Below are 9,345 nucleotides of genomic sequence, written 5' to 3'. Positions count from 1 at the left end.
AGAACCAAATTGTTGGAAGGCGGAATGGTCAAAATGCAAGCCGGTTGCTGTGGCACAATCAGGATAATTCCTCTAAGTGTCAGTCATTGGCTGTCAAGAACCAAAATTGTAGCATTTGAAGACAGAATGGGTCAACATGCAAGCCCAGTTACTGTGCTTGTGAAAGATGTTTTAACCAGAATTCATTGAATTAAGATGCGCTACTATCTATATTGCTACATTATGAAGTTAAATTCACATTTTATGAAAATTTGAAGAAAATCCAGGAAGTTACCTGAAAGCGACTTTTGGCTGTCGAGGGCCAAAATTGTAGCATTTGAAGACGGAATGGGTCAACATGCAAGCCTGGTTACTGTGCTTGTGAAAGATGTTCTAACCAGAATTCATTGAATAAAGATGCGCTACTATCTATATTGCTACATTATGAAGTTAAATTCACATTTGATCAAAATGTGAACGAAATCCAGCAAGTTACCTAAGAGCGACTTTTGGCTGTCAAGAACCAAAATTGTAGCATTTGGAGACAGAATGGGTCAACATGCAAGCCTGGTTACTGTGCTTGTGAAAGATGTTTTTACCAGAATTCATTGAATTAAGATGCGCTACCATCTATATTGCTAGATTATGAAGTTAAATTCACATTAGATCAAAATTTGAACACAATCCAGCAAGTTACCTGAAAGCGACTTTTGGCTTTCCAGGACCAAAATTGTAGCATTTGAAGACAGAATGGGTCAACATGCAAGCCCGGTTACTGTGCTTGTCAACGATGTTCTCACCAGAATTCATTGAATTCAGATGCGCTACTATCTATATTGCTACATTATGAAGTTAAATTCAAATTTCATCAACATTTTAACAAAATCCAGCAAGTTACCTGAAAGAGACTTTTGGCTGCCGGGGACCAAAATTGCAGCATTTGAAGACGGAATGGGTCAAAATGCAAGCCCGGTTACTGTGCTTGTCAAGGATGTTCTCACCAGAATTCATTGAATTCAGATGCGCTACTATCTATATTGCTACATTATGAAGTTAAATTCAAATTTTATCAAAATGTGAACGAAATCCAGCAAGTTACCTGAAAGCGACTTTTGGCTGCCGAGGGCCAAAATTGTAGCATTTGAAGACAGAATGGGTCAACATGCAAGCCTGGTTACTGTGCTTGTCAACGATGTTCTCACCAGAATTGATTGAATTAAGATGCGGTACTATCTATATTGGTAGATTATGAAGTTAAATTCAAATTTTATCAAAATGTGAACAAAATCTAGCAAGTTACCTGAAAGCGACTTTTGGCTGCCGAGGGCCAAAATTGTAGCATTTGAAGACAGAATGGGTCAACATGCAAGCCCGGTTACTGTGCTTGTGAAAGATGTTCTAACCAGAATTCATTGAATTAAGATGCGCTGCTACCTATATTGCTACATTATGAAGTTAAATTCAAATTTCATCAACATTTGAACAAAAGCCAGCATGTTACCTGAAAGCGACTTTTGGCTGTCAAGAACCAAAATTGTAGCATTGGAAGACGGAATGGGTCAAAATGCAAGCCCGGTTACTGTGCTTGTCAACGATGTTCTCACCAGAATTCATTGAATTCAGATGCGCTACTATCTATATTGCTACATTATGAAGTTAAATTCACATTTCATCAACATTTTAACAAAATCCAGCAAGTTACCTGAAAGAGACTTTTGGCTGCCGGGGACCAAAATTGCAGCATTTGAAGACGGAATGGGTCAAAATGCAATTCATTGAATTAAAAGATGCCGGTTACTGTGCTTGTCAAGGATACTCTCACCAGAATTCATTGAATTCAGATGCGCTACTATCTATATTGCTACATTATGAAGTTAAATTCAAATTTTATCAAAATGTGAACGAAATCCAGCAAGTTACCTGAAAGCGACTTTTGGCTGCCGAGGGCCAAAATTGTAGCATTTGAAGACAGAATGGGTCAACATGCAAGCCTGGTTACTGTGCTTGTCAACGATGTTCTCACCAGAATTGATTGAATTAAGATGCGGTACTATCTATATTGGTAGATTATGAAGTTAAATTCAAATTTTATCAAAATGTGAACAAAATCTAGCAAGTTACCTGAAAGCGACTTTTGGCTGCCGAGGGCCAAAATTGTAGCATTTGAAGACAGAATGGGTCAACATGCAAGCCCGGTTACTGTGCTTGTGAAAGATGTTCTAACCAGAATTCATTGAATTAAGATGCGCTGCTACCTATATTGCTACATTATGAAGTTAAATTCAAATTTCATCAACATTTGAACAAAAGCCAGCATGTTACCTGAAAGCGACTTTTGGCTGTCAAGAACCAAAATTGTAGCATTGGAAGACGGAATGGGTCAAAATGCAAGCCCGGTTACTGTGCTTGTCAAGGCTGTTCTTACCAGAATAGATTGAATTCAGATGCGCTACTATCTATATTGCTACATTATGAAGTTAAATTCACATTTGATCAAAATTTGAACACAATCCAGCAAGTTACCTGAAAGCGACTTTTGGCTTTCCAGGACCAAAATTGTAGCTTTTGAACACAGAATGGGTCACCATGCAAGCCCGGTTACTGTGCTTGTCAAGGGTGTTCTCACCAGAATTCAATGAATTAAGATGCGGTACTACCTATATTGCTACATTATGAAGTTAAATTCAAATTTTATCAAAATGTAAACAAAATCCAGTAAGTTACCTGAGAGCGACTTTTGGCTGCCGAGGGCCAAAATTGTAGCATTTGGAGACAGAATGGGTCAACATGCAAGCCCGGTTACTGTGCTTGTCAAGGATGTTGTAACCAGAATTGATTGAATTAAGATTCGCTACTATCTATATTGGTAGATTATGAAGTTAAATTCAAATTTTATCAAAATGTGAACAAAATCTAGCAAGTTACCTGAAAGCGACTTTTGGCTGCCGAGGGCCAAAATTGTAGCATTTGAAGACAGAATGGGTCAACATGCAAGCCCGGTTACTGTGCTTGTGAAAGATGTTCTAACCAGAATTCATTGAATTAAGATGCGCTACTACCTATATTGCTACATTATGAAGTTAAATTCAAATTTGATCAACATTTTAACAAAAGCCAGCATGTTACCTGAAAGCGTCTTTTGGCTGTCAAGAACCAAAATTGCAGAATTTGAAGACTGAATAGGTCAAAATGCAAGCCCGGTTACTGTGCTTGTCAAGGCTGTTCTTACCAGAATAGATTGAATTCAGATGCGCTACTACCTATATTGCTACATTATGAAGATAAATTCACATCTGATGAAAATGTGAACACAATCCAGCAAGTTACCTGAAAGCGACTTTTGGCTTTCCAGGACCAAAATTGTAGCATTTGAACACAGAATGGGTCACCATGCAAGCCCGGTTACTGTGCTTGTCAAGGGTGTTCTCACCAGAATTGATTGAATTCATATGCGCTACTATCTATTTTGCTACATTATGAAGTTAAATTCACATTTGATCAAATCCACCAAGTCACCTGAAAGCGACTTTGGGCTGTCGAGGGCCAAAATTGTAGCATTTGGAGACAGAATGGGTCAACATGCAAGCCTGGTTACTGTGCTTGTCAAAGATGTTCTAACCAGAATTCATTGAATTAAGATGCGCTACTATCTATATTGCTACATTATGAAGTTAAATTCACATTTGATCAAAATTTGAAGAAACAACAGCAAGTTACCTGAAAGCGACTTTTGGCTGCCGAGGGCCAAAATTGTAGCATTTGGAGACAGAATGGGTCAACATGCAAGCCTGGTTACTGTGCTTGTCAAGGATGTTCTAACCAGAATTCAATGAATTCAGATGCGCTACTATCTATATTGCTACATTATGAAGTTAAATTCACATTTGATCAAAATTTGATGAAAATCCAGTACGTTACCTGAGAGCGACTTTTGGCTGCCGAGGGCCAAAATTGTATCATTTGGAGACAGAATGGGTCAACATGCAAGCCCGGTTACTGTGCTTGTCAAGGCTGTTCTTACCAGTATTGATTGAATTCAGATGCGCTACTATCTATATTGCTACATTATGAAGTTAAATTCACATTTGATCAAAATTTGATCAAAATCTACGAAGTCACCTGAAAGCGACTTTTGGCTGCCGAGGGCCAAAATTGTAGCATTTAGAGACAGAATGGGTCAACATGCAAGCCCGGTTACTGTGCTTGTCAAAGATGTTCTAACCAGAATTCATTGAATTAAGATGCGCTACTATCTATATTGCTACATTATGAAGTTAAATTCACATTTGATCAAAATTTGATCAAAATCCAGTAGGATTGAATTAAGATTCCTGAGATTATGAAGCAAATTTTATCAAAATGTGAACTTTTGAAAGCTTTGACTTTTGTCGAGGGCCAAAATTGTAGCATTTGAAGACAGAATGGGTCAACATGCAAGCCCGGTTACTGTGCTTGTCAAGGATGTTCTCACCAGAATTCATTGAATTAAGATGCGCTACTATATATATTGCTACATTATGAAGTTAAATTCAAATTGTTTCAAAATGTAAGCAAAATCCAGCAAGTTACCTGAGAGCGACTTTTGGCTGCCGAGGGCCAAAATTGTAGCATTTGAAGACAGAATGGGTCAACATGCAAGCCTGGTTACTGTGCTTGTCAAGGATGTTCTAACCAGAATTGATTGAATTAAGATGCGCTACTATCTATATTGCTACATTATGAAGTTAAATTCACATTTGATCAAAATTTGATCAAAATCAAGCAAGTCACCTGAAAGCGACTTTTGGCTGTCGAGGGCCAAAATTGTAGCATTTGGAGACAGAATGGGTCAACATGCAAGGCTGGTTACTGTGCTTGTCAAAGATGTTCTAACCAGAATTCATTGAATTAAGATGCGCTACTATCTATATTGCTAGATTATGAAGTTAAATTCAAATTTTATCAAAATGTGAACAAAATCCAGTAAGTTACCTGAGAGCGACTTTTGGCTGCCGAGGGCCAAAATTGTAGCATTTGGAGACAGAATGGGTTATACATATTCACATTCCAAAGACCAAGGGTATATTCTCTACATGGGTACAAAGTGTGAAGCCAATTTCCAGTGTTATCCGCCGTGATATTGCTGTGATAAGGCTCAAAGCGGCGTAAGACCACTCTGACTCACTTCTGCTTCACTAGTAGAGACCAGAGTTAGAATTGATCTTCTTGAAATCCATTTCTTGTCGTAAGAGGCGACTGACGAGATCAGTTGGTGAGGCTCGCTAACTTGATTGGCACATGTCATCGTATCCAACTTGCGTAAATCGATGCCCCTGCTGTTGATCACTGGATTGTCTGGTCCAGATGCAATTATTATCACACCGCCTCCATATAGGTGGAATATTGCTGAGTGTGACGTAAAACTAAACTCACTCACTCAATTCTGCTCCATCAGTCATTTGATTGATGAATTTGTGTCTAGGATGTCGTAGCTTGGGATGTGGCTTCATGAAATAAATATGTACACTATGCAAAGTGTATGAACAGGGGCGTTGCATGTCATTGTATCCAAATTGCGTAGATCAATGCTCATGCTGTTGATCACTGGATTGTCTGGTCCTTTAATTACACATCGCCGCCATATAGCTGAAATATTGCTGAGTGTGGCGTAAAACTTAACTCACTCACTCACTTTACGAACCGCCATTGACATGGCTGAGTTTCAGTGGTCCCTTCATTTCAGTTCAAGCCTATCGCCGTTAAAGGGATAATCAAAGCTGATCATTCACTATCAGTATGTCCCACACAAGGAGGTTTGGTATTTAGCTAATCCATTATAATTGTTGTTTGCCTGTCTAAAATCCTTATCAACCTGAAAACAAAATGTCTGTAGACACCGTCTGGGACCATCAATATATAAAGATGTATGAATGAGCCTGTTTGTTTGTTTATTCTTTTGTATCTTTGTAGTGAGTATTTCCACACACAGAGTTGGTCACCGATCCCCAGTGGTTGGGCTAGCCTTGCTTGCTGCTGGTTTATAGCCCGTATTTTAATGGTATAAAGTGTAATATTGATAAGGATAGTTTCATGAATAAATGGGTAAAATGCACCGTCACACTGCCGCATTCGTTCAAAAACAAAATAGACTGACGTGTGTATATATATGAACTGAAAATTAAAATACGTTTAGAAGAAAGCAATGCACCCGTGCTGCTGGTGCAACGAGGTTTATCTGTGCCCTGACCCAAACTAGCACAAGAAAAAACACATGTATTATTTGCTCACAAGTAAGTGATAGTCTGCGAACAATTATGACATTTTAAAAAGCTGTATTTATGATGTTCATGGACATTTATCGTGTGTAGTTTTGACACTACATGATTGAATTACCGAGCTGCCGGATGGTCTATGACGAAATAAAGCTTACACAGCCATCCTGTTTTGGGATGTTCAACGCCGCACTCATCAATATTCCATTTAAATGGCGCCTAATCGAGTTTGGACCAGGCAATCAAGTGATCTATTGCATGAGCATCGGTCTATTCAATTGGGATGAGATAGTATTTAAATTGGGGGAAATTCGCATCACAATTATTACACTTCTAACTGTTTAGAAACGCTCTGTAAAGTTGGAGGTGGGTTTTCTGATGGCCTCTATGTACTATAAGATTTGAAACAGCTTGTAAGATATAGAGAGCCTTCTGGCATTTGTTCTTTAAATATGTTACATGAGGACGAAGAGGGCAAAATGATGATGGAAAATATTAGCAATGAATTTGGCTTCCTTTACAATTTTAACAGCAGTACTGTCAATAATTAATGTCGGAAAATACTTACAAGAGTCTATTTTTCAAACCACTTAATTATTTGTAATCAAACTCACACCAGCGGTTGGGATATGAAATATTCTACATTTCTGTGTAATTTCAAAGACGTAGTTAGATCCAGTCCGCAAAGGTGCAATTCTCACACACGGGTCACTTTTCAGAGCATACAAATATAAATGGAAGGGAAAAAAAATAAAGAAGCGCATCAATTCCCTGACCTATATAAATATACAATGAGGACACTAAGTATGTCAAGACTTGGCCAGACGGTTGCGAGAGCACTTTCTTTATTTAAACTGAAAACAGTGAATCAAGTCTGTTATGTTTGATGAAATTACAATGTGAAATTTTATGCGATCTCTTATTTTTTTCTCTCAGTATATGTGTGTCAAAAACACCGAGACGAGGAGGCGACAGTGGGGATGTCTACGGGCAGCCTCAACAGTTTACGGAAAGGAGCGATTGATTCAGAATGCATAAACAATAATCAGCGCTATCACGTCATGAGATATGTATGGTGAACGTCAAACGTTCCGATTGCTTTCTTGGAATTTGTGAGTGAACGTGATCACGTGACCGCCTTTGCCAGGACAGCTATGGGTTTGTGCGATGTGTTACAAAAAGTGGTTAAGAACAGAAAGTAAATATGTTGTAAGTCTAGAAGTATGAAGTATATAGTTTGACCGATATTTATAAGTAATGCTATAGGGAAAACCTTTCTGTTATGAATAAATCCGCAAATATCTTTGATTAAATTTGTCATTTCGAATATAGACGGTTTTGGTTCCATGACAATTACAAAAACATTTGTGCAAACGCAACCAGTCCCTCGCTCAAGGAAGTGAATTCGAAGTGGGAAGTTGGCCTGTTTAGCGAAGTTGTTGTTATTGAGTTTCCGAGAAGTGACAGCCCGGGCAAAAGTTAAAACCTTCTTAAGCTATAGAAGGCGGGTGAAAGAATCACAGAAACTGACGCATTGCAAATGCTCCAGTCAATGCAGAGAATGGCGAGTAGAAATACTGAAACTGCCAGGAGGTAGTGTCGAAAATGCCAGTAGTTCTGCTCACACGTTACCTGGTCTGTTTAGTCTTCGTGGTGGAACGACAGGCTACTGAAGGAAATACACGAAGAATGGACCTGCCGCAAGGAAATATACACATGTTCTTTCTGTCTTACAGTGATGCTCTGCAAGCTGTACCTGTTTCAAGATATCCTGTTGACAAGTGGCACTGGCTAATGTGGATACCCTCCTATTACACACCAGCATCCAGCTAAACAGTGGACATGTTTGCCCTACACGTCACATTCACACCTTTAACCAGCCTATCAGTGGATATGTCTGCCAATGGATACCACACTGACCACTGACATCTACAAGGGAGATGGATACCACCTCTTCATCAACACCTGTAACCATTGATCAGGGTACAAGCTGTCTACATCATACTGTGGGTGAACACTTGGTGGTCAGGGTACAAGCTGTCTACATCACACTGTGGGTGAGAACACTTGGTGGTCAGGGTACAAGCTGTCTACATCACACTGTGGGCGAACACTTGGTGGTAAGGGTACAAGCAGTCTACATTACACTGTGGGTGAACACTTGGTGGTCAGGGTACATGCTGTCTACATCACACTGTGGGTGAACACTTGGTGGTTAGGGTACAAGCTGTCTACATCACACTGTGGGTCAAGACTTGGTGGTCAGGGTACATGCTGTCTACATCACACTGTGGAGTGAACACTTGGTGGTCAGGGTACATGCTGTCTACATCACACTGTGGGTGAACACTTGGTGGCCAGGGGTACAAGCAGTCTTCATCACACTGTGGGTGAACACTTGAGTGGTCAGGGTACAAACTGTCTACATCACACTGTGGGTGAACACTTGGTGGTCAGGGTACAAGCTGTCTACATCACACTGTGGGTGAACACTTGGTGGTCAGGGGTACAAGCAGTCTTCATCACACTGTGGGCGAACACTTGGTGGTCAGGGTACAAGCAGTCTACATCACACTGTGGGTGAACACTTGGTGGTCAGGGTACAAGCTGTCTACATCACACTGTGGGCGAACACTTGGTGGTAAGGGTACAGGCAGTCTACATTACACTGTGGGTGAACACTTGGTGGTCAGGGTACATGCTGTCTACATCACACTGTGGGTGAACACTTGGTGGTTAGGGTACAAGCTGTCTACATCACACTGTGGGTCAAGACTTGGTGGTCAGGGTACATGCTGTCTACATCACACTGTGGGTGAACACTTGGTGGTCAGGGTACATGCTGTCTACATCACACTGTGGGTGAACACTTGGTGGCCAGGGTACAAGCAGTCTTCATCACACTGTGGGTGAACACTTGGTGGTCAGGGTACAAGCTGTCTACATCACACTGTGGGTGAACACTTGGTGGTCAGGGTACAAGCAGTCTTCATCACACTGTGGGTGAACACTTGGTGGTCAGGGTACAAGCAGTCTACATCACACTGTGGGTGAACACTTGGTGGTCAGGGTACAAGCTGTCTACATCACACTGTGGGTGATCACTTGGTGGTCA

Source organism: Haliotis rubra, unplaced genomic scaffold (assembly GCF_003918875.1).
Source record: "Haliotis rubra isolate DU_JTF1 unplaced genomic scaffold, ASM391887v1 Scf1024, whole genome shotgun sequence".
In the NCBI taxonomy this organism is placed as follows: domain Eukaryota; kingdom Metazoa; phylum Mollusca; class Gastropoda; order Lepetellida; family Haliotidae; genus Haliotis; species Haliotis rubra.
The sequence above is the reverse complement of the archived record's forward strand: the minus strand, read 5'-3'. Positions refer to the sequence as shown.